The sequence below is a fragment of the Scyliorhinus torazame genome, chromosome 6, assembly GCF_047496885.1.
Source record: "Scyliorhinus torazame isolate Kashiwa2021f chromosome 6, sScyTor2.1, whole genome shotgun sequence".
NCBI classification, from domain to species: Eukaryota; Metazoa; Chordata; class Chondrichthyes; order Carcharhiniformes; family Scyliorhinidae; genus Scyliorhinus; species Scyliorhinus torazame.
The window spans coordinates 35,449,260-35,474,003 of record NC_092712.1 but is presented as its reverse complement, the minus strand read 5'-3'; the positions used below and the strand labels follow the sequence as shown (position 1 = coordinate 35,474,003).

At 50.3% G+C, this 24,744-nt stretch overlaps 1 pseudogene; it reads right to left on the bottom strand.

Annotated features, from left to right (window-relative positions):
• The window catches only part of LOC140424751 (meiosis-specific coiled-coil domain-containing protein MEIOC-like), a 124,108-nt pseudogene that overhangs the window by 56,556 nt on the left and 42,808 nt on the right, over positions 1-24,744 (bottom strand).

Genomic DNA, 24,744 nt, shown 5'->3' with positions numbered 1-24,744 from the left:
CCCCCGCTATTCTGAGGCCCGGGTGGGCCGAGCCGCCATGCCAAAACGGCGGGTTCCCCCCGGCGCCGTCCACACCTGTTCGCTGCAGTCGTGGGCGGTGCGTGAACGCTGGGGGGGGGGGGGGCGGCCTGTGGGGGGGCGAGAGGGGATCCTGAACCGGGCTTCACCTGGAATGTGGGGTGGCCCGCGATCGGTGCCCACCGATCGTCGGGCCATCCTCTCTGAAGGAGGACCTCCTTTCTTCCGCGGCCCCGCAAGATCCGTCCCCCACCTTCTTGCGGGGCAGATTTAGAGAGGACGGCAACCACGCATGCGCGGGTTGGCGCCGGCCAACCCGCGCATGCGCGGATGACGCCCGTTATGCGGCGCCGGCCTGTCATCTATGCGGCGCCGTTTTTACGCGGGCGACAAGGCCTGGCGCGTGTAGATGACGCAGCCCCGATCCTGGCCCATTGTCAGGGCCTGAATCAGTCGGGACCGGGGCTGTTCCGCGCCGTCGTGAACCTCGACGGCGTTCACGACGGCGCGGCCACTTCGGCGTGGGAGTGGAGAATCCCGCCCCCTTTCTTTTTAAAAAAAATGTTTATTCAAAGTTTTTCCAACAAAAATTTTCAACCAATTAAACCCCCCCCCCAACAGAAAAGAGAAAGAGAAAAGAACAGAACAGAACATAAACGTATCAATCATACTACAGAACTTATACAATGGGTTTTTCCTGCACATAACACTCCCATATGCTTTTTTACAAGTACCCCTAGGGAAAAAACCCTCCCACCCACCCCCCCAAATCCCCCCCCCCCCCCCCCCCCCCCGGAAAGAGACACCCCCCTCCTCCCTGGGTTGCTGCTGCTGACAGGCCTCATTCTAACGCTCCGCGAGATAATCTAGGAATGGTTGCCACCACCTCAGAAGAACCCCTGCGCAGACCCTCTCAAGGCAAACGTTATCCTCTCGAGCTTAATGAACCCTGCCATGTCATTTATCCAGGCTTCCACACTGGGGGGCTTCACGTCCTTCCACATGAGCAAGATCCTCCGCCGGGCTACCAGGGACGCAAAGGCCAGAATACCGGCCTCTTTCGCCTCCTGCACTCCCGGCTTGTCCGCCAGCCCAAATATTGCCAGCCCCCAACTTGGCTTGACCTCGACTTTCACCACCTTGGACATAGTCTTCGTGAAACCCCTCCAGAACCCATCCGGTGCCAGGCACATCCAGAACATGTGGGCATGATTCGCCGGGCTTCCCGAGCGCCTCCCGCATCTGTCCTCCATCCCAAAGAACCTACTCAGCCTCGCCCCTGTCATATGCGCTCTGTGAATGACCTTAAACTGTATCAGGCTGAGCCTGGCACATGAGGAAGAGGAATTAACCCTAGTCAGGGCATCAGCCCACATACCCTCTTCAATCTCCTCCCCCAACTCCTCCTCCCACTTGCCCTTCAGCTCCTCTACCAAAGCCTCCCCCTCTTCTTTCATCTCCTGATATATCGCCGAGACCTTGCCTTCTCCGACCCATACACCCGAAATCACCCTGTCCTGAATCCCCTGTGCCGGGAGCAACGGGAATCCCCTCACCTGCCGCCTCACAAACGCCCTCACTTGCATATACCTGAACGCATTTCCCGGGGGTAACCCAAACTTCTCCTCCAGGGCCCCTAGGCTCGCAAACGTCCCATCTATAAACAGGTCGCCCATCCTTCTGATCCCTGCCTGATGCCAGCTCCGAAACCCCCCGTCCATCCTTCCTGGGACGAATCGATGGTTCTCCAGGATCGGGGACCACACCAAGGCTCCCATCTCACCCCTATGTCGTCTCCACTGCCCCCAGATCTTTAGCGTTGCCGCCACCACCGGACTCGTGGTGTACCTTGTCGGCGAGAGCGGCAGCGGTGCCGTCACCAGCGCCCTCAGGCTCGTTCCTTTGCAGGACGCCACCTCCAACCTCTTCCATGCCGCCCCCTCTCCCTCTATTACCCACTTACGGATCATCGCCACGTTGGCTGCCCAATAATAGCCACCCAGATTCGGCAACGCGAGCCCTCCCCTGTCCCTACTATGCTCCAGATACCCCCTCCTTACCCTCGGGGTCTTCTTTGCCCATACAAAACCCATGATGCTCCTACCTACCCGCTTAAAAAAGGCCTTGGTAATCATTATAGAAAGGGCAGATATCCTTTCTAACCTCAGTCTTCTTAAAGAGAACCTCTCTTTGTTCTGAAGAGCTTCCTGGAAAGACCTGGGGCGAGATTCTCCGACCCCCCGCCGGGTCGGAGAATCGGCGGGTTGGCGTGAATCCCGCCCCCGCCGGTTGCCGAATTCTCCGGCACCGGATATTCGGCGGGGGCGGGAATCGCGCCGCGTCGGTTGGTGGCCCCCGCACCCCCCTGCGATTCTCCGGCCCGGATGGGCCGAAGTCCCGCAGCTAGAATGCCTGTCCCGCCGGCGTAGATTAAACCACCTACCTTACCAGCGGGACAAGGCGGCGCGGGCGGGCTCCGGGGTCCTGGGGGGGTGGGGGGCGCGCGGGGCGATCTGGCCCCGGGGGGTGCCCCCACGGTGACCTGGCCCACGATCGGGGCCCACCGATCCGCGGGCGGGCCTGTGCCGTGGGGGCACTCTTTTCCTTCCGCCTTCGCCACGGTCTCCACCATGGCGGAGGCGGAAGAGACTCCCTCCACAGCGCATGCGCGAGGATGCCGTGAGCGGCCGCTAATGCTCCCGCGCATGCGCCGCCTGGAGATGTCATTTCCGCGCCAGCTGGCGGTGCACCAAACGCCTTTTCCACCAGCCGGCAGGGCGGAAATTAGTCCGGCGCGGGCCTAGCCCCTTAAGGTTGGGGCTCGGCCCCCGCAAGATGCGGAGGATTCCGCACCTTTGGGGCGGCGCGATGCCCGACTGATTTGCGCCGTTTTGGGCGCCAGTCGGCGGACATCGCGCCGATACCGGAGAATTTCGCCCCTGGAGTGGGATTCTCCGTTGGCCGATGCGGAATCGCGAAATGTGATTGGGCGGAGAATCGGTCGTGAAGCCACAATGTCCTGGTGGCCCTGGTACATGGCTGCCTGTGATAGGGCAGCCCTGTCTGGTGCCTCGGCCACCGCCTGCACAGAGTACCCCCAGACCTTGGATATCTTGACCCATGGCCAAAGCCTTCGCCCCACCGCCCTCCCCCATAGCATCTACCACCCGTGCGGTATTGGCCTGGGTGGCACACATTGTCGGCACCACCTCCTACTCCTGCAGGTGGTTTGACTGCTCCAACTGCACCTGCAGGCGCTGGATAGTTGCCATCACTCCCTCATGCAGTCCCTGGCTCTGTGTCTCCACTATAGGTGGGACCGCCCTTTCCAAAAGTGCCCTCGGGAGCGGGACATGTTAGCGAGTTTACACCCTGCCCCTCTCAAGTCCAACGTAAAACTCGATCCCCTGAAAAAAATGTTTCTAAGTGCCACCGAATACCACGTGAGCAGCAGGAAGCACCCCCAATTCTCCGCTGGTGGGAGCACTTGTAGTCAAAACAGAAAAATTGCACCCATAAAGACATTTCAGTGCGAATGAGTAAAAACAGGAGAATTGCGGCCATAAACAGACATTGCAGTGAGACTTTGAACAAAGTGGGGATGTTGTGTGATTAAGGGAGTTAGATGAGTTGGGGAAGCAGGGAGGTGCTCCTTTGCTTTTGCCTTCTGGAATTTTTTTACCTTACAGGAATTTGTTGTTGCTCTACTATGGGTTAGAAGCTAGCTGTTCGGGGAGTATCTGGTAAGTGGTCTATTCTGTTCCTAAGGTTTAAAAATAATACAAACATTGGTGGTAAGGGTAACAAAATAATTTTTGAAAGTCAAAGCTGTGGTATGTGGGAGATCCTGGATGCCAGTGTGATCCAGGGCAAACACACCTGAAATAAGTGTTTGTGATCAGAGGACCTTTGGGTCAGAGTTAGAGAGTTGCAGACTCATCAGGGAGGGGGAATGTTACTTGGCTATTTTATACCTGGGGCGCGATTCTCCGACCCCCCATCGCGCCGCGCCGGTCGGCGGAAATCGCGCTGGTCGGCGGGCCCACCCCCGGCGATGCTCCGGTCCGCGATGGGCCGAAGTCCCGCCGCTGTCAACCCACGCCAGCCGGCGTGGATTGAACCACCTTTCGAACGGCGGGACAAGGCGGCGCGGGCGGGTTCCGGGGTCCTGGGAGGGTGACGCGGGGCGATCTGGCCGCGGGGGGGGGGGGGCCCCACAGTGGCCTGGCCCGCGATCGGGGCCCACCGATCCGCGGGCGGGCCTGTGCCGTGGGGGGCCTGTGCCGTGGGGGCACTCTTTTCCTTCCGCCTTCGCCATGGTCTTCATTATGGCTGAGGCGGAAGAGACCCCCTCCACTGCGCATGCGCGGGGATGCCGTGAGCGGCCGCTGACGCTCCCGCGCATGCGTCGCACGGCAAAGTCATTTCCGCGCCAGCTGGCTGGGCGCCAAAGGCCTTTCCCGCCAGCCGGCGGGGCGGGAATCAGTCCGGCGTGGGCCTAGCCCCTCAAGGTGAGGGCTCGGCCCCTCAAGATGCGGAGAATTCCACGCCTTTGGGGCGGCGCGATGCCGGACTGATTCGCGCCGTTTTTGGCGCCGGTCGGCGGACATCGCGCCGACAGCGGAGAATCCCGCCCCAGGAGTCAATCATACCTCTAAGGATTTGGTCAGTGATCTGTGACTGCAAGTGAAGCAAGTAAGGGTACACAGAGGGGAGGAGCCTCAGCCTTTGTCCACTGGTTGTGAGGTTCAGCTTGTTATGATGAGAGTTAGGGGCTGCAGGATGGATAAGCTGACCGACCAGGATTTGGGACACCTGCTCAGGGCTGGAGAGGAACTTGCAGGGGATGGGGGAAGGATCCAGTTGTCAGGGTCAACCACATGGCTATGGGTCTGGAGTCACATGTAAGACCAGGCCAGGGAAGAATGGCAGATCACCTTCTCAGAAAGACATTAATGAATCAGATGTGTTTCAACGGGAATCCAGTAGTTTTATGATCAGTATTATTGAGATTTCATCCCTAAGGCCTTTTTCAAGCGGGTGAATAAGATTATTTCGAGCTTTGCGTGGGCGAATAAAACCCCGCGAGTGAAGAAAGTGTTTTTCTGGAGCGCATTCGGGGGGGGGGGGGGGGGGGGGGGTTGGCGCTGCCGAACCTCTGCAATTACTACTGGGCGGCTAATATAGCCATGATTAGGAAGTGGGTAGTGGGGGACGGGTCGGCATGGGAGCGGATGGAGGCGACGTCATGTAAAGACTTCAGTTTGGGAGCACTGGTAACGGCACCTCTGCCGTTCTCGCCGGCCCGTTACTTCAGAAGTCCGGTGGTATTGGCGGCTCTGAGGGCAATGGAGGAGATATAAGAGAGTAGAGGGAGCATCGATTTGGACCCCGATTTGTAATAACCATAGGTTTGTACCGGGTATGCTAGATGGCGGGTTCCGGAGTTGGCAGAGGGCAGGAATTAGAAGGATGAGGGATCTATTTATAGACGGGAGCTTTCCCAGCTTGAAAGCTTTAGAGGATAAATTTAAATTGCCAGCAGGGAACGGTTTTAGGTATTTGCAGGTGCGAGACTTCCTGAGAAAACAGGTGCCGACTTTTCCGCTGCTGCCGCCACGGGGGATACAGGATAGAGTAGTTTCCAGTACCTGGATGGGAGAGGGGAAGGTATTGGATATTTACCAGGATCTTTCGAAGGAGGAGGAAACCTCGGTGGAGGAGCTTATGGGCAAGTAGGAGGACGAGCTTGGAGGAGAGGTAGAGGTGGGTCTATGGGTGGATGCCCTAAGCAGGGTTAATACCTCCTCATCATGCGCGAGGCTTAGCCTGATACAATTTAAGGCAGTCTACCGGGCACACATGACAGCGGCTAGGATGACTAAGTTCTTCAGGGTTGAGGATAGGTGTGCGAGGTGCGCGGGAAGCCCAGCAAATCATGTCCACATGTTTTGGGCATGCCCGAAGCTTAGAGGCTTTTGTCAGGGTTTTGCTAAGGCAATGTCCATGGTACTAAAAACACGGGTGGTGCCAAGTCCGGAGGTAGTGATCTTTAGAGTGTCGGAAGATCCGGGAGTTCAGGGGGCGAAAGAGGCCGACGTCTTGGCCTTACATGATGTCTCCGAACGGGTAGAGGGCATCCTGAAGGGGGAGGGCAAACAGGCAGAGATCGTTGTACATATTGGTACTAACGACATAGGCAGGAAGGGGCATGAGGCCCTGCAGCAGGAGTTCAGGGAGCTAGGCAGAAAGTTAAAAGACAGGACCTCTAGGGTTGTAATCTCGGGATTACTCCCTGTGCCACGTGCCAGTGAGGCTAGAAATAGGAAGATAGAGCAGCTAAACACGTAGCTAAACAGCTGGTGTAGGAGGGAGGGTTTCCGTTATCTAGACCACTGAAAGCTCTTACGGGGCAGGTGTGACCTATATAAGGACGGGTTGCATCTAAACCGGAGAGGCATAAATATCCTGGCCGCGAGGTTTGCTAGTGTCACACGGGAGGGTTTAAACTAGTATGGCAGGGGGGTGGGCACGGGAGCAATAGGTCAGAAGGTGAGAGCATTGAGGGAGAACTAGGGAATAGGGACAGTGGGGCTCTGAAGCAGAGCAGACAGGGAGAAGTTGCTGAACACAGCGGGTCTGGTGGCCTGAAGTGCATATGTTTTAATGCAAGAAGTATTACGGGTAAGGCAAATGAACTTAGAGCTTGGATTAGTACTTGGAACTATGATGTTGTTGCCATTACAGAGACCTGGTTGAGGGAAGGGCAGGATTGGCAGCTAAACGTTCCAGGATTTAGATGTTTCAGGCGGGATAGAGGGGGATGTAAAAGGGGAGGCGGAGTTGCGCTACTGGTTAGGGAGAATATCACAGCTGTACTGCGGGAGGACACCTCAGAGGGCAGTGAGGCTATATGGGTAGAGATCAGGAATAAGAAGGGTGCAGTCACAATGTTGGGGGTTTACTACAGGCCTCCCAACAGCCAGTGGGAGATAGAGGAGCAGATAGGTAGACAGATTTTGGAAAAGAGTAAAAACAACAGGGTTGTGCTGATGGGAGACTTCAACTTCCCCAATATTGACTGGGACTCACTTAGTACCAGGGGCTTAGACGGGGCGGAGTTTGTAAGGAGCATCCAGGAGGGCTTCTTAAAACAATATGTAGACAGTCCAACTAGGGAAGGGGCGGTGCTGGACCTGGTATTGGGGAATAAGCCCGGCCAGGTGGTAGATGTTTCAGTAGGGGAGCATTTCGGTAACAGTGACCACAATTCAGTAAGTTTTAAAGTACTGGTGGACAAGGATAAGAGTGGTCCTAGGATGAATGTGCTAAATTGGGGGAAGGCTAATTATAGCAATATTAGGCGGGAACTGAAGAACATAGATTGGGGGTGGATGTTTGAGGGCAAATCAACATCTGACATGTGGGAGGCTTTTAAGTGGCAGTTGAAAGGAATTGAGGACCGGCATGTTCCTGTGAGGAAGAAGGATAAATACGGCAATTTTCGGGAACCGTGGATATCAAGAGATATTGTAGGCCTCGTCAAAAAGAAAGAGGCATTTGTCAGGGCTAAAAGGCTGGGAACAGACGAAGCCTGCGTGGAATATAAGGAAAGTAGGAAGGAACTTATCAAGGAGTCAGGAGGGCTAGAAGGGGTCACGAAAAGTCATTGGCAAATAGGGTTAAGGAAAATCCCAAGGCTTTTTACACGTACATAAAAAGCAAGAGGGTAGCCAGGGAAAGGGTTGGCCCACTGAAGGATAGGCAAGGGAATCTATGTGTGGAGCCAGAGGAAATGGGGGAGGTACTAAATGAATACTTTGCATCAGTATTCACCAAAGAGAAGAAATTGGTAGATGTTGAGTCTGGAGAAGGGTGTGTAGATAGCCTGGGTCACATTGAGATCCAAAAAGACGAGGTGTTGGGTGTCTTAAAAAATATTAAGGTAGATATGTCCCCAGGGCCTGATGGGATCTACCCCAGAATACTGAAGGAGGCTGGAGAGGAAATTGCTGAGGCCTTGACAGAAAACACAGGTGGAGAAGGTAGTCAAGAAGGCATACGGCATGCTTGCCTTCATTGGCCGGGGCATTGAGTATAAGAATTGGCAAGTCATGTTGCAGCTGTATAGAACCTTAGTTCGGCCACACTTGGAGTATCGTGTTCAATTCTGGTCGCCACACTACCAGAAGGAAGTGGAGGCTTTCGAGAGGGTGCAGAAGAGATTTACCAGAATGTTGCCTGGTATGGAGGGCATTAGCTATGAGGAGCGGTTGAATAAACTCGGTTTGTTCTCACTGGAACAAAGGAGGTTCAGGGGCGACCTGATAGAGGTCTACAAAATTATGAGGGGCATAGACAGAGTGGATAGTCAGAGGCTTTTCCCCGGGGTAGATGGTTCAATTACTAGGGGGCATAGGTTTAAGGTGAGAGGGGCAAGGTTTAGAGTAGATGTACGAGGCAAGCTTTTTTACGCAGAGGGTAGTGGGTGCCTGGAACTCGCTACCGGAGGAGGTGGTAGAAGCAGGGACGATAGTGACATTTAAGGGGCATCTTGACAAATACATGAATAGGATAGGAATAGAGGGATACGGACCCAGGAAGTGTAGAAGATTGTAGTTTAGTCGGGCAGCATGGTCGGCACGGGCTTGGAGGGCCGAAGGGCCTGTTCCTGTGCTGTACATTTCTTTGTTCTTTGTTCTTTGTTTACCTCCCTGGTAGCCCGGAGGCGGATCTTGTTAATATGGAGGGACTCGAAGCCCCTGAGTGTAGAGACCTGGTTTAGTGACATGACTGGGTTTCTCAGTCCCGAGAAATAAAGTTCGCCTTAAAGGAGTCAATGTTAGGGTTCACCCGGAGGTGGCAGCTGTTCGTCGACTTTCTCGGGGAAAATTAAAAGCAGATGCAGTATTCCAAGGGGTTGGGGGTGGCTGATTGCTGTTGAATGGTTGAGGTACATGAAGATTGGGCTGGGGGGGGGAAATGTTTATTTTACTATGTTGATGTCATTGTTTATGTTACTGTTGTAAAAATTTTCAAATACCTAAATAAAATACAATTTTTAAAAAACTATTATTGAGATGAGACTTTTTAACCAAGCTTTTTAAAAAATTACTTTAATTTAAATTCCAGAAGCTGCTATCATAAGGTTTGAACTTGTTTCTCTGGAGTATTAAGTCAGGGCTGCGGGATTACTAGCCTATAACATTACATCACCGTTCCCTTGATGTAATATCTTGCACATATAAAAATTATTAGATGAATCTGACTACTATTAAAATCATTCCAGCTTTTGGGAGGTGGTGTTCAAGAGCTTGTCGGGGATTGTGGGGGTTAGGATGACGCTGTGCCTCTGGTTGCAATTTTTGGGGTGTCGGAGGCGCCGGGGCTACAGGAGTGGAAGGGGGGGGGGGCAATGTTGTGGCCTTCGCCTCTCTGACTGCCCGGCGATGGATATTATTGAACTGGAGGTCGGCAGCACCGCCAGGCGCCGTAGCATGGTTGGGGGATTTGCATGGAATTTTTAAGCTGGTGAAGATAAAGTATGCCGTTAGGGAGTCGGAGGAGGGGTTTTCTGTGCCATGGAGGCTGTTTCTGCCCGTATTTGAGGAATTGTTTGTCACCGGTTGGAGGAGGAAGGTGGGGGATTAGGGATTAAAAGAGGGAAAAATGAACAAACTCTGTCATGTTTCATGTTTATTTTGATGTGTGTGTTTGGAATAAAATATATTGAAACAAAACATTTTACAGTAACAAAGGAAAGATTCTACAGCAACATAGGCTTGCCACCATAGCAGGAGCTTAAGGACGTGATCTACTGGCTGCATCATGCTCGAACAGGAGCGCGATGCAGCCGGTAGATGCTGGGTGAAGTCTCCCGCGAGCTTCCCAGCAACCAGTGAGCCTCGTGACGTTGGGATTATAGGACCCCCCCATAATGTGCATGACCAAGTCGTGCTCGCTTAAGTCAGTTTTAAACCAAATTCAGCATGCTCACCCGGGATCTACCAACTTCCCGGATCTACTGGCCCACACATAAGTAGACCAGGCGGAAGGGCAGCCGGGAGGTCTCCCAGGCTATTGGAGGCCCCTGGTGATCAGGGACAGTGCAAGGTGGCTCCATGGCCCTTCCCCTGGAAGGCGGACATGTTGGCACTGCCAGGCTGGCACATTGGTACTGCCATCATGGCATTGCCCATGGGTGGGGTTCATAGAATCATTGAATTTACAGTGCAGGAGGCCATTGAGTCTGTACCGGCTCTTGGAAAGAGCACCCTAACTAAGCCACACATCCACCCTATCCCCGTAACCCAGTAACCCCAGCTAACATTTTTTAGACACTAAGGGGCAATTTAGCATTGGCCAATCCATCTAACCTGCACATCTTTGGACTGTGGGAGGAAACCGGAGCACCCGGAGGAAACCCACGCAGACACGGGGAGAACGTGCAAACTCCGCACAGACAGTGCCCCAAGCCGAGAATCGAACTTGGGACCCTGGAGCTGTGATGCAACTGTGCTAACCACTGTGGGAGATTCTCAAGCTTACTTAAAGGTCGGGGCACTCTTTCACAATGGCCCCCCAATCTCTGAGGAGCTCGTCTGGCCAGTGAGTTCAGCTCCCCAGTGATGAAAATAATTCTAACTGTGGGCTAAATCGGTGATAAACTCCCCAGGGCCCAACAATGTGACTCTTCATTTGATAGCAATGGAGAACTCGCCAACAGAGCGGGTGGGCAACTCCCAGCAAAACCTGCCACAATGACACTTAGAAACCTTTCCGTTCGATACTGCCCTTAAGATTAGGTCATTCAGGATAAAGAATTTAATGTTATATTCTCCTGTAAATGCCTCTGCAAGACTAGCATTTGTGCCCATCCCTAATTTCCACTGAGAAGATGACAGTGAGCCACCTTTTTGAACCGCCAGTGTAGGTGCACCCACAGTGCTGTTAGGGAGAGTTCCAGGATTTTGATCGAACAACAGTGAATTTCATTGCACCTTTCCAAGGAGGTTATGTGCACTTCAACGCAAACGTGGCCACACAGCCTAGGTGTGTACGAAGTACACTAAAGCTGCATTGATCAGGCCCAGTCTAGGAGACCATCATAATGGTTTGAGGTCAAACCAAATGCAGTATAACTGCAGCCTAAAAATACTGCCATTTTCAAATTCATAGCACTAACTTCAAACTTAAAAACAAAACAGCAGTAAATGTAGCAGTTGAACCTAAATTTCATGTGCATCTATAAATCTGTAGAAAAATTTGACTTACCAATTGGAAACGGATTCTGGTTTATCAGGTTCATCCAGTATGTTGGAGACCAACCCAAATAAATCAGGTGTATTTCCAGAATCTGATAAACTAAACTGGGCCCTGAAATAAGAACAGTTATAACATATTAATCTGCACATGTTTGAAACTGCGTTTCTATCCCCTAGCCTAGAATTTCGAATTTTATAGTCAAAAGGAAACTCTACAGGTTTTATTTTTGAAAAAATATATTTTTGCAACACAGAAATGTTTGGATTGGAACAGGCTGTTACTGTCCATTTCTCCCGTGCTCAAGTTAAAAAACACTATTTTCTCACATTACGGAATGTGCCAAAAACAGTCCAGCGACTTCATGAATTTGTTGAGGCCACACAGCTTCATGGTCTCACTGGACAGATCGTTCATTGGCTTCGCTACCCTGTTGTGAAATAAGTTGTATTGAAACTATCCATCTGAGCTCAAGCAGATACCCATAGTTAGCGTTTATCACCGTTGCAAATTATTTACTGGGATCCATTTTACCTATAACATTTCATTTGTTAACCAAGCTTCTTTGATCTCCCCCTGTAACTCAGATGTCCAATCTCAGTGTCAGACTAGTTGGTCTTCTCTGTACTAACATCACAACAAGGATGTTCCATCTGTAGAATCGTTTGGTTGTACATTTGTCTTCCTTTTAGGGCCGTACTAATGCTCCATACATCCTCTAGAACTGGATATATGTTGTAAGTTAATGTTTGAGGATTTCGGTTTGGATTTGCAAAACATAAAAATCAGGAAAACATAACAGTCAATCAGGAGAAAATAAAGTGAAAACTTCATTGGAAAGTCGAGGAAAAATTGTAGTCATTTAAGAAGAGCTGTGCACAATAGTTCATTTTGATGCATTATCTGGGCATTCAAAAATCAGGAATGCTGTACTAGGACTCTTAACAGTGACTTTCTCGGACTTCCGGTTGCGGCGATGCCCTGCTAGCCGCACGTTTCGGCGGCTCCAGCTCCGACGGACCTTCGGGCTCTTTTAAGAGCCCCAACGGGAAATTTTTGGGCGACGCAACCCGGTGTGGGGTGAGTGAATAGGGAGTCCCCCCCCCAACGAAAGAGGAAAATATTGGCGGCGGCGGCTGCAGCGCGAGGAATCGTCGACGAAAGGGACAGAAAGGGAGAAGACACAAGATGGCGGCGGAGAAAGCCCAGGCGACATGGGGGCCCGAGCAAGACGAATTTCTGAGACGGTGTGTGGAGCTACTAAAGAGGGAGGTGCTGACCCCGATGCTACAGGCAATTGAGGGGCTCAAGGAGGCACAAAGGACCCAGGAGACAGAGCTCCGCGTGGTGGAGCAGAAGGTGACGGATAATGAGGACGAGATCCTGGGCCTGGCGGTCAAAACACAGACGCACGAGGCACTCCATAAAAAGTGTATTGAAAGGATTGAGGCCCTAGAAAACAGAGCGCGAAGGAAGAACCTTCGGATACTGGGTCTCCCTGAGGGAGTGGAAGGAGCGAACTGTGGAGCTTATGTAAGTACGATGCTAAGCTCATTGATGGGAGCTGAGGCCCCTGCGGGCCCCTTGGAGGTGGAGTGTGCACATCGGATCCCGGCGAGAAGACCAAAAGCGGGAGAACCACCCAGGGCGACAATCGTGCGATTTTACCGCCTTAAAGATAGAGAAGAGGTCCTGAGATGGGCTAAAAAGGTGCGGAGTAGCAGATGGGAGAATGCAGTGGTACGGGTGTACCAGGATTGGAGTGCGGAGGTGGCGAGAAGGAGGGCGAGTTTTAACCGAGCCAAGGAGGTGTTACACAAAAAGGTGAAGTTCAGGATGCTGCAGCCGGCACGACTATGGGTCACGTACCAGGAGAGACACCATTATTTCGATACGGCGGAAGAAGCATGGACCTTTATTAAAGAGGAGAAATTGGATCGGAACTGAGGGACTGATACTGTAGGGAATGTTATTGTTATTGTTATGGTTGATGTAAATTGAGAAGTAAATTGGGATGGGGGGGAGACACTAGGAAATGTGGGCGCCGGTGAGGGGGGAAAGAAGGGACATAGGCAGAGAATGAGGAATGGGAGGGGGAGAGGAAAGGGAGCTGCGCTACAAGAGGCGGGTCAGATAAAGGGATGTTCCCGTGCCAGAAAGATTATGGCGGGAAGACAGGCGCAAGGCGGATGGGAGTTCCCCACACGGGGGGGTCAAGGAGTGAGCAGGAGTAGCCAGGGTCAGTTGAAGTCAGCTGACTTGCGGAAGTAATATGAGGGGAGCAATCACGCTAGAAAGGGATCTAGCCGGGGGGGGGGGGGAGGGGGGAGAACAACTGGGTTGCTGCTGCGGAAATCAAAAAGGAAATGGCTAAACAGTGGGTGGACGGGGATGGAATGCGACGCCTGGGGAGCAAGTGGGAGCACGGAGGCAGGATATGGGACTGGCCTAGAGAAGGTGATGGCTAGTCGACACGGGAGGGGGGCAGGTAGCCCCCTAGTGAGGCTGATCACGTGGAACGTGAGAGGCCTGAACGGACCGATTAAAAGGGCCCGAGTGCTCGCGCACTTGAAAGGACTAAGGGAAGACGTGGCTATGCTCCAAGAGACGCACCTGAAGGTGGCGGACCAAGTTAGGTTAAGGAAAGGATGGGTGGGACAGGTGTTCTACTCAGGACTAGATGCAAAGAATAGAGGGGTGGCCATATTGGTGGGGAAACGGGTAGCATTTGAAGCAAAGAACATCGTAGCAGATAGCGGAGGTAGATATGTAATGGTGAGTGGCAGGCTGGAGGGAATGGAGGTCGTGTTGGTTAATGTATATGCCCCGAATTGGGACGATGCGGGATTTATGAGACGGATGCTGGGTCGTATACCGGACCTGGAGGTAGGAAACTTAATATTGGGAGGGGACTTCAATACCGTGCTGGACCCAGGGCTAGATAGATCCAGATCAAAGACCGGAAGAAGGCCGGCAGCGGCCAAGGTGCTCAAGGGGTTTATGGACCAAATGGGGGGAGTGGATCCATGGCGATTTCTTAGACCGAGGGCCAGGGAGTTCTCCTTCTTCTCCCATGTCCATAAAGTGTACTCCCGGATAGATTTTTTTGTTCTGGGAAGGTCGTTGATCTCAAGGGTGGAAGAAGCTGAGTATTCAGCCATAGTGGTTTCGGACCATGTCCCACACTGGGTGGACCTGGAACTAGGAGAGGAAAGGGAGCAGAGAGCACTCTGGCGATTAGATGTGGGATTGATGGCGGACGAGGGAGTGTGTGGAAGAGTGCGGGGGTGTATTGAGAGATACCTGGAGGTCAATGACGACGGGGAGGTCCGTGTGGGAGTGGTATGGGAAGCACTAAAAGCGGTGGTCAGAGGAGAGCTGATCTCCATTGGGGCCCACAAAGGGAAAACAGAGGCCAAGGAAAGGGAAAGATTACTGGGGGAGATTTTAAGGGTGGATAGGGAATTTGCAGAGACCCCGGAGGAGGGACTGTACAGGGAGAGGAGACGACTCCAGACGGAGTTTGACCTCCTGACCACCAGAAAGGCGGAGGTGCTGTGGAGGAAGGCACAGGGGAGGAGGTATGAATATGGGGAAAAGGCTAGTCGCCTGCTGGCTCATCAGTTGCGAAAGAGGACAGCGGCGAGGGAGATAGGGGGAATTAGAGACGAAAAGGGAGCCACGGTGCGAAGAGCAGGGAAGATAAACAAGGTGTTCAAGACCTTTTATGAGGGACTGTATAGGTCCCAACCCCCAGAGGGAGAGGAGGGGATGCGGCAGTTCCTGGATCAATTGAGGTTCCCGAGGGTGGAGGAGCAGGAGGTGGAAGGTCTGGGGGGACCGATTGGGGTGGACGAGGTTATTAAGGGGCTGGGGAACATGCAAGCAGGGAAGGCTCCGGGACCAGACGGGTTCCCAGTGGAATTTTATAGAAAATACGTGGACTTGTTGGCCCCGTTGTTGGTGAGGACGTTCAATGAGGCCAGGGAAGGAGGGACTTTACCCCCGACAATGTCGGAGGCGACGATATCGCTAATTCTGAAGAGGGATAAAGATCCGTTGCAGTGCGGGTCCTATAGACCTATTTCATTATTAAATGTGGACGCCAAATTGCTGGCAACGGTACTGGCATCGAGGATAGAGGACTGTGTCCCGGGGGTGGTGCACGAAGACCAGACAGGGTTCGTAAAGGGGAGACAACTGAATGTCAACGTGCGACGACTATTAGGGGTGATAATGATGCCCCCAGTGGAGGGGGAGGCAGAGATAGTGGCGGCAATGGATGCAGAGAAAGCATTTGATAGGGTGGAGTGGGAGTATTTATGGGAGGTGTTAAGGAGGTTTGGGTTCGGGAACGGGTTTATATAGGGGAACAAGACAGGGATGCCCGCTATCTCCACTGTTGTTCGCGTTGGCAATTGAACCTCTGGCCATGGTGTTGAGAGACTCCAGGAAATGGAGAGGGGTGATTAGAGGGGGAGAAGAACACCGAGTCTCGCTATACGCGGATGACCTACTGTTGTATGTGTCGGACCCAGTGGGGGGGAATGATAGAGATTATGCGGATGTTGAGGGAGTTCGGAGATTTCTCGGGATATAGACTTAACATGGGGAAGAGTGAACTATTCGTGATACACCCAGGGGACCAGAGTAGAGAGATAGAAGGCCTGCCTCTAAGGAAAGTGGAAAGAAACTTCCGATACCTGGGGATTCAGATCGCTAGGAGCTGGGGAACCCTGCACAGACTTAATCTGACACGATTGGTAGAACAAATGGAGGAGGACTTCAAGAGGTGGGACATGCAGCCTCTGTCGTTGGCGGGCAGAGTGCAGGCAATTAAGATGATGGTCCTCCCGAGGTTCTTATTTGTATTTCAATGTCTCCCTATACTAATCACTAAGACCTTTTTTTAAAAAAAATAGACAGGAGCATCAAGAGCTTCGTGTGGGCAGGGAAAGTCCCGAGGGTAAGGAGGGGGTTCCTACAACGTAGCAGGGACAGAGGAGGATTGGCGCTACCGAATTTGGGCGACTACTATTGGGCCACCAATGTGGCGATGATTCGTAAATGGATGATGGAGGGAGAGGGAGCGGCGTGGAAAAGACTGGAGAGAAAGTCCTGTAAAGGGACGAGCTGAGAGGCGCTGGTGATGGCACCGCTACCGCTCTCACCAAAAAGGTTTACCACGAACCCGGTGGTGGCGGCAACATTGAATATCTGGGGACAATGGAGGCGACAGAGAGGTGTGCGGGGAGCCCTGGTGGGGTCCCCAATCAGGAACAACCATAGGTTTGCCCCAGGAAGAATGGATGGAGGATTTCAGAGCTGGCACCAGTTGGGAATTAGGAGGGTGGGAGATTTATTTATAGATGGGACGTTTGCGAGCTTGGGAGCATTGGAGGAAAAGTATAAGTTGCCCCGGGGAAACTTCCTTAGATATATGCAGGTGAGGGCGTTCACAAGACAACAGGTGAGGGAATTTCCGCTGCTCCCGGTACAGGGGATTCAGGACAGAGTGCTTTCGGGGGTGCGGGTCGGAGAGGGCAAGGTGTCAGAGATATACCGAGAGATGAGGGAAGAGGGGGAGGAGTTGGTGGGCGAATTAAAAGGAAAGTGGGAAGAAGAGCTAGGGGAGGAGATAGAGGAGGGTATGTGGGCTGATGCCCTAAGCAGGGTAAATTCCTCTTCCTCGTGCGCCAGGCTTAGCCTGATTCAATTCAAGGTGCTACATATAGCACACATAACGGGAGCAAGACTGAGCAGGTTCTTTGGAGTGGAGGACAAGTGTGGGAGGTGCGGCGGAAGCCCGGCAAACCACGCACATATGTTTTGGTCGTGCCCGGCACGGGAGGGGTATTGGAAGGGAGTGACGGGAGTGATTTCTAAGGTGGTGAAGGCCCGGGTCAAACCAGGCTGGGGGCTAGCTCTATTTGGAGTTGCGGATGAGCCGGGAGTGCAGGAGGCGAAAGAGGCCAACGTTGTGGCCTTTGCGTCCCTAGTAGCCCGGCGTAGGATTCTACTCATGTGGAAGGAGGTGAAACCCCCCGGACTGGAGGCCTGGGTAAACGACATGGCAGGGTTCATAAAACTGGAGCGGATAAAGTTTGCCCTGAGAGGATCGGCTCAAGGGTTCACCAGGCGGTGGCAGCCATTCCTCGACTGCCTAGGGGAACGTTAGAGGGAAGATAGATGACCAGCAGCAGCAACCCAGGGGGGAGGGGGGGGTGGAAGTTTTATTTTATGTTAAACGATTAGATTACCATGTTGATTAGCCATTTGTTTATTGTTAAACTTTCTTTACTGTTATGTTTGATCTGTAAAGGGAAAAAATTTTGATCAAAAAAATTTCAATAAAACATTTTTTTTTTTTTAAAAAGTGACTTTCTCTTTATTAAAAAATTACATCATAAAAAGTACTCTAATTTAAAAAGCCCATCAAACTTTTGAAAGCATTTCACAAAGAAATAATTATTTTGAAATTCAGTGCCTGTTATGTAAGCAAAGTGGAAGCCATTTTACATATACTAAAGGGAAGGAGATAAATAAACAATTAATCTGCTTTTAAGTGGGATGGATTTCAACTCAAGTTTCAGAAATGAAAGGCCAGTCTCTAATTCATTACACCCTCCAGTTCCCATTTGTGCTCATCAATGTTAGGAATGCTGCCTGCATTTAGCATTCCCAAGTCAGCAGTCAGATGTACAGTGAACTAGTCCACCAAGCTGAATTGCCTCAGACCCCAACTCAGAAAAATACCCCTTCTACAGCAGTGTAACATAATACAATACCCAGTCCCATCATTTTCATAATTATTTAAATCGTTCAAGGACACTTTTCACTAAAACTCCAAATGTGAGAATTAAGACACTGTACATTGGAACTGCATTGATCCCAGCTAGAATGCACATAACATCACACCACCACCTAAATTGACTTAAAACTCAGCAGTCCCTGAAAACATCAGTTAAATGGCTTTACCTTTGTTTGGGGCCATCATGAAAAGCAACTGGAGGTACATTATCATCAGCAAATACAGACCAATGGCTGTATAAGAGAGTTGGATCCACAGAAGGCGCAGAACTGCTGATGCCACTTAACAGAGAAGTTGAGAAAAGCTGCTGTTCCATGTTATCGCCTTACTAATTTACCTGTTGAGTAATTACAATTGTTATTACAGAAATTCTTGTGTTCACCAGTTACAACATGCATAAAACGAACACAGAGGCATTACAAATATTAATACAAGGTACGCAATCATCAAATTGTACAAATAAATCTAAAAATGGAACAAAGATAGTCCCATAATTTTCCATCAATTCACCTATGTAATGTAGGAAAATTAGAACAAACCCAAAGCAATAGGGTAAAGTTAAAATTAATTTTAATATTTACAAAAGCCAAAATCCAGAGAGGGCAAGACAGTAAATAAAACAAAATGGTTGTTTCTTTTGCTATAACTTGTAAACTCTAAATATATAAACTTTGAACACAGGGCAGCCTAGAATATCAACTGGCGCAATCGAACCGCCACGCTGCACCTGAAAAGCAGCATGCCGTGGCACAATGTGACCGATAGAAGCCTGGAGACCCCGCTCCTGGGATCTACCCAGCTCGCAACACCTCGCGAGATGTAGCGCAATCTCGCAAGACGTTGCAATGTAAATACCGCGCATTGTGGGCGGGTTCACCTTTGGGTAAATCTGCATATTAGAGTAAGACAGCTAGTCTCACTGTAATATGCCGTTTCCAGAGGCATCTGAGGCATTGGGATCTCCCAGGTGCATGCCCTTTGGGCAGAGCAGTACGCTGGCACTGCTGGTGCCACTGCCAAGGTGCACAGGTGGCATTGCCAGTATGCCAGGTTGGCATTGCTAAGGTGCCAAGCATTGCACCCCAATATAAATATCGATCATTTAGACTAAGTACCCGTACCACCCTCCATGAACAGGCACTGGAATGTGGCGACTAGGGGCTTTTCACAGTAACTTCATTTGAAGCCTACTTGTGACAATAAGTGATTTTCATTTCATTTTCATAAGTATCATTAACTACCCACCCTTGAAATCACTTAACCTTGTGTATACAAATATCAAACAATATTTTCTCTGGGCATAGGTTGTTTCCTCAAGCTCAATGGATTTCTGTGCTCTCAGCCATGCATCATTTAAAAAACAATTATTATTATTTGTTTATAAATTTAGAGTACCCAATTCATTTTTTCCAATTAAGGGCAATTTAGGGTGGCCAATCCACCTATCCTGCACATCTTTGGTTTGTGAATGTGCAAACTCCACACGGACAGTGACCCAGGGCCGGGATAGAACCTGGGACCTTGGCGCAATGAGGCAGCGGTGCTAACCAATGCACCACCGTGCTACCCTAAAAAATAATTATTGAAAGATTTTTGTTTTGTGACAGGTAGACGTATCACACATACTCCGTTGTATCTGCCCAGAGAGGAAAAAAAAGAAAAAAATACAACACGGAACTAATACATCACAGACCCACTTCTGTATCAATGGTGTTGAGGTGGAGATGGTTGGCAGCTTCAAATTCCTAGATGTGCACATCACCAAATTCTGTCCTGGTCCACCCACATCGACGCCACGACCAAGAAAGCACAACAGCGCCTATACTTCCTCAGGAAATTAAGGAAATTTGGCATTTCCACCTTGATTCTTACCAATTATCAAAGCAAAAAAACCATAATGGGAGTTATGTACAGGCCTCCTAACAGTGGTCAGGACCAGGGGCACAAAATGCACCACGAAATAGAAAGTGCATGTCAGAAAGGCAAGGTCACAGTGATCATAGGGGACTTCAATATGCAGGTGGACTGGGTAAATAATGCTGCCAGTGGACCCAAGGAAAGGGAATTCATTGAATGTTTACAGGAGGGCTTTTTGGAACAGCTTGTGATGGAGCCCACGAGGGAACAGGCCATTCTGGACTTAGTGTTATGTAATGAGCCAGACTTGATTAAAGATCTTAAAGTAAGGGAACACTTAGGAGGCAGTGATCATAATATGGTAGAATTCAATCTCCAATTTGAAAGAAAGAAGGTAGAATCAGATGTAAAGGTGTGACAGTTAAATAAAGGTAACTACTGGGGCATGAGGGAGGAACTGATGAAAATCGACTGGAGCAGAGCCTCGTGGGAAAGACAGTAGAACAGCAATGGCAGGAGTTTCTGGGAGTAATTGAGGACACAGTACAGAGGTTCATCCCAAAGAAAAGAAAGGTTATCAGAGGGGGGATCAGGCAGCCATGGCTGACAAAGGAAGTTAAGGAATGCATCAAAGCAAAAGAGAAAGCCTATAATGAGGCAAAGAGTAGTGGGAAGTCAGAAGATTGGGAAGGCTACAAAAACAGAGGTTAACAAAGAGAGAAATAAGGAAAGAGAGGATCAATTATGAAGGTAGGCTAGCCAGTAACATTAGGAATTATAGTAACATTTTCTTCAAATACATTAAAAACAAACGGGAGGCAAAAGTAGACATTGGGCCGCTCCAAAATGACGCTGGTAATCTAGTGATGGGAGACAAGGAAATAGCTGAGGAACTAAATAAGTACTTTGCGTCAGTCTTCACAGTAGAAGACATGAGTAATATCCCAACAATTCAGGAGAGTCAGGGGGCAGAGTTGAATATGGTAGCCATCACAAAGGAGAAAGTGCTAGAGAAACTAAGAGGTCTAAAAATGGATAAATCTCCGGGCCCAGATGGGCTACATCCTAGAGTTCTAAAGGAGATAGCTGAAGAAATACTGGAGGCGTTGGTTATGATCTTTCAAAAGTCACTGGACTCAGGGAAAGTCCCAGAGGATTGGAAAATCGCTGTTGTAACCCCCCTGTTCAAGAAGGGAACAAGGAAAAAGATGGAAAATTATAGGCCAATTAGCCTAACCTCGGTTGTTGGCAAGATTCTAGAATCCATTGTTAAGGATGAGATTTCTAAATTCTTGGAAGTGCAGGTTCGGATTAGGACAAGTCAGCATGGATTTAGTAAGGTGAGGTCGTGCCTGACAAACCTGTTAGAGTTCTTTGAAGAGATAACAAATAGGTTAGACCAAGGAGAGCCAATGGATGTTATCTATCTTGACTTCCAAAAGGCCTTTGATAAGGTGCCTCACGGGAGACTGCTGAGTAAAATAAGGGCCCATGGTATTCGAGGCAAGGTACTAACATGGATTGACGATTGGCTGTCAGGCAGAAGGCAGAGAGTTGGGATAAAAGGTTCTTTTTCGGAATAGCAACCGGTGATGAGTGGTGTCCTGCAGGGTTCAGTGTTGGGGCCACAGCTGTTCTCTTTATATATTAACGATCTAGATGACGGGACTGGGGGCATTCTGGCTAAGTTTGGCGAAGATACAAAGATAGGTGGAGGGGCAGGTAGTATGGAGGAGGTGGGGAGGCTGCAGAAAGATTTAGACAGTTTAGAAGAGTGGTCCAAGAAATGGCTGATGCAATTCAACGTGGGCAAGTGCGAGGTCTAGCACTTTGGAAAATAGAGGCATGGACTATTTTCTAAACGGTGACAAAATTCATAATGCTGAAGTGCAAAGGGACTTGGGAGTCCTAGTCCAGGATTCTCTAAAGGTAAACTTGCAGGTTGAGTCCGTAATTAAGAAAGCAAATGCAATGTTGTCATTTATCTCAAGAGGCTTGGAATATAAAAGCAGGGATGTACTTCTGAAGCTTTATAAAGCATTAGTTAGGCCCCATTTAGAATACTGTGAGCAATTTTGGGCCCCACACCTCAGGAAGGACATACTGGCACTGGAGCGGGTCCAGCGGAGATTCACACGGATGATCCCAGGAATGGTAGGCCTAACATATGATGAACGTCTGAGGATCCTGGGATTATATTCATTGGAGTTTGGGAGGTTGAGGGGACATCTAATAGAAACTTACAAGATAATGAATGGCTTAAATAGGGTGGACGCAGGGAAGTTGTTTCCATTAGCAGGGGAGACTAGGACCCGGGGGCACAGCCTTAGAATAAAAGGGAGTCACTTTAGAACAGAGATGAGGAGAAATTTCTTCAGCCAGAGAGTGGTGGGTCTGTGGAATTCATTGCCACAGAGGGCGGTGGAGGCCGGGACGTTGAGTGTCTTTAAGACAGAAGTTGATAAATTCTTGATTTCTCGAGGAATTAAGGGCTACGGAGAGAGAGCGGGTAAATGGAGTTGAAATCAGCCATGATTGAATGGTGGAGTGGACTCGATGGGCTGAATGGCCTTACTTCCGCTCCTATGTCTTATGGTCTTAATTTTTACAGATGCACCATAGAAAGCATCCTATCTGGCTGCAACAGACTGGTAAGGCAACTGCTCGGCCCAAGACCGTAAGAAACTACAGACGGTCGTGAACACAGCCCAGTCTATCATGCAAACCAATCTCCCATCCATTGACTCTGTCTACACCTCCTGTTGCCTTAGGAATGTGGGCAGCATAATCAAAGACCCCTCCCACCCGGGTTATTCTCTCTTCCAAATTCTTCCATCAGGCAGGAGATACAAAGTCTGAGAACACGCACTAACAAATTCAAAAACAGCCTCTTCCCCACTGTTACCAGAATCCTGAAAGACCCTCTTATGGACTGAACTGATCTCTCCATGCATCTTCTCTACTGAGTAGCACTACATTCCGTATGCTCACCCGATGTCTCTATTGTGTACTTATCGTTATGTCCTGTTTTTCATGTATGAAACGATCTGACTGGACTGTACACATAATAAAAATCATTATTATTGTCACAAGTAGGCTTACATTAACACTGCAATGAAGTTACTGTGGAAATGCCCTAGTCGCCACACTCCGACGCCTGTTCGGGTACACTGAGGGAGAATTCAGAATGTCCAATTCACATAACAAGAACATCTTTCGGAACTTGTGGGAGGAAACCGGAGCACCCAGAGGAAACCCACGCAGATATGGGGAGAACGCGCGGACTCCGCACAGTGACCCAAGCCAGGAATCAAATCCAGGACCCTGGTGCTGTGAAGCAACAGTGCTAACCACTGTGCTACCATACCGCCCAGAACAATATGTGTTATTTTGTACCTATACCTCGGTACATGTAAAAATAGATCCAAATCCTGAATCTTAATAGCGAAAACATACAGAATTATCCACGGTAACCGAAATAAATATTTTACAGAATTCCCTCCACGTGTAGTGGAAGCCTTCCTCTGACCCCGGTGCCAAATTGTATTTTCTCTACTTTCAGAAAGGTTTGCTAGGTTGACCAGCCAGTCAGCGGCCTTGGGTGTGCTGCCGATCTCCCTCGAGCACGAGTCTCCGTCAGGCAATCAGCGGGACAAGGCCTGGGCGTCAGCCCCTCTCCACACAAAGAGCTGTGGCTGTTTTGACATCCTGAAGACCGCCACTAAAGAAAGGCCATGGCTCCACCATCACCACCACGATCCTGGACATGGCCTCGAAAAAGATGGTCTAGCACTCGACAGCCTTGGGACAGAACCAGACTTGTGGATGTGGATCGCATTGATCTTCCACCTTCGGAAAGAACCCACTCATGTGTGTCCAAGTGAGGTGTGCACTCTGCACCACCTGTAGCTACATTAGGCTCAGCCCTGAGCAATAGAAGGTGGAGTTCACCCAATGTAGTGCCTCGATCCAGAGTCCTCCTCCCCCTATCTCCATGCCCAGTTCCACTTCCCATCTTTCTCGTGTCTTGTCCAGCGGGGCCCTTAACATTTTCGAACATTTGTTCATACATGTCGGCGCATTTACCGTTCCTAATTCATCCACCGCTAGTATTCAGTCCAGTAGGATGTGTCCAGGTAGCTGGGAAACGTTGTGGTCTCCTTGCAGGGGAAGTCCTGCAGTTATAAGTGTCAGAGCTCATTCCCTTTGGCGAACTGGAGCTTCGCTGTTAGTTCTCCCAGGGTCACTATTCTACCATCGAGGTACTAGTCCCTTTCTGTCAGCACTCCTTCTCCACGTTGTGGAGGTGGCAGCTATTTTTGCCAGGATAAATCTATGGTTCCTGCAGATGGGGCCGCAACAGACATGTCGCAAGTTTAAAATGGTGTCTGAGCTGGTTTCAGGACCTTCGCATGGCCACCATGACCAGGCTCCTCGGGTTTTTGGCTGGGGGAATGGGAGTGGGGCAGTGGCCAGTACTCAGAGGGATGTCCCAATACAGGAGGTCTCCTCCAACTGCACCCATTCCCCCTCAGGCTCCATCAGCAACCCCCTGCACACTTTCTGCATTTGCTGCCCAGGAGAACAGGAGATACAACAGAGCCAAGCCCCCCATGCTCTACCTTCTTTGAAGGACGCTTTTGCGGATCCTGGAGTTCTTTCCAGCTCACACAAATGCCATGATTAACTTATCTACCTTGGTGAAGAAGGCTTTGTGGATGAAGGTCGGGAGGATCTGAATAGAAAAAAGTATCTTGGCAGCATGTTAATTTTTATTGTCTGCACTCTTCCTGGCA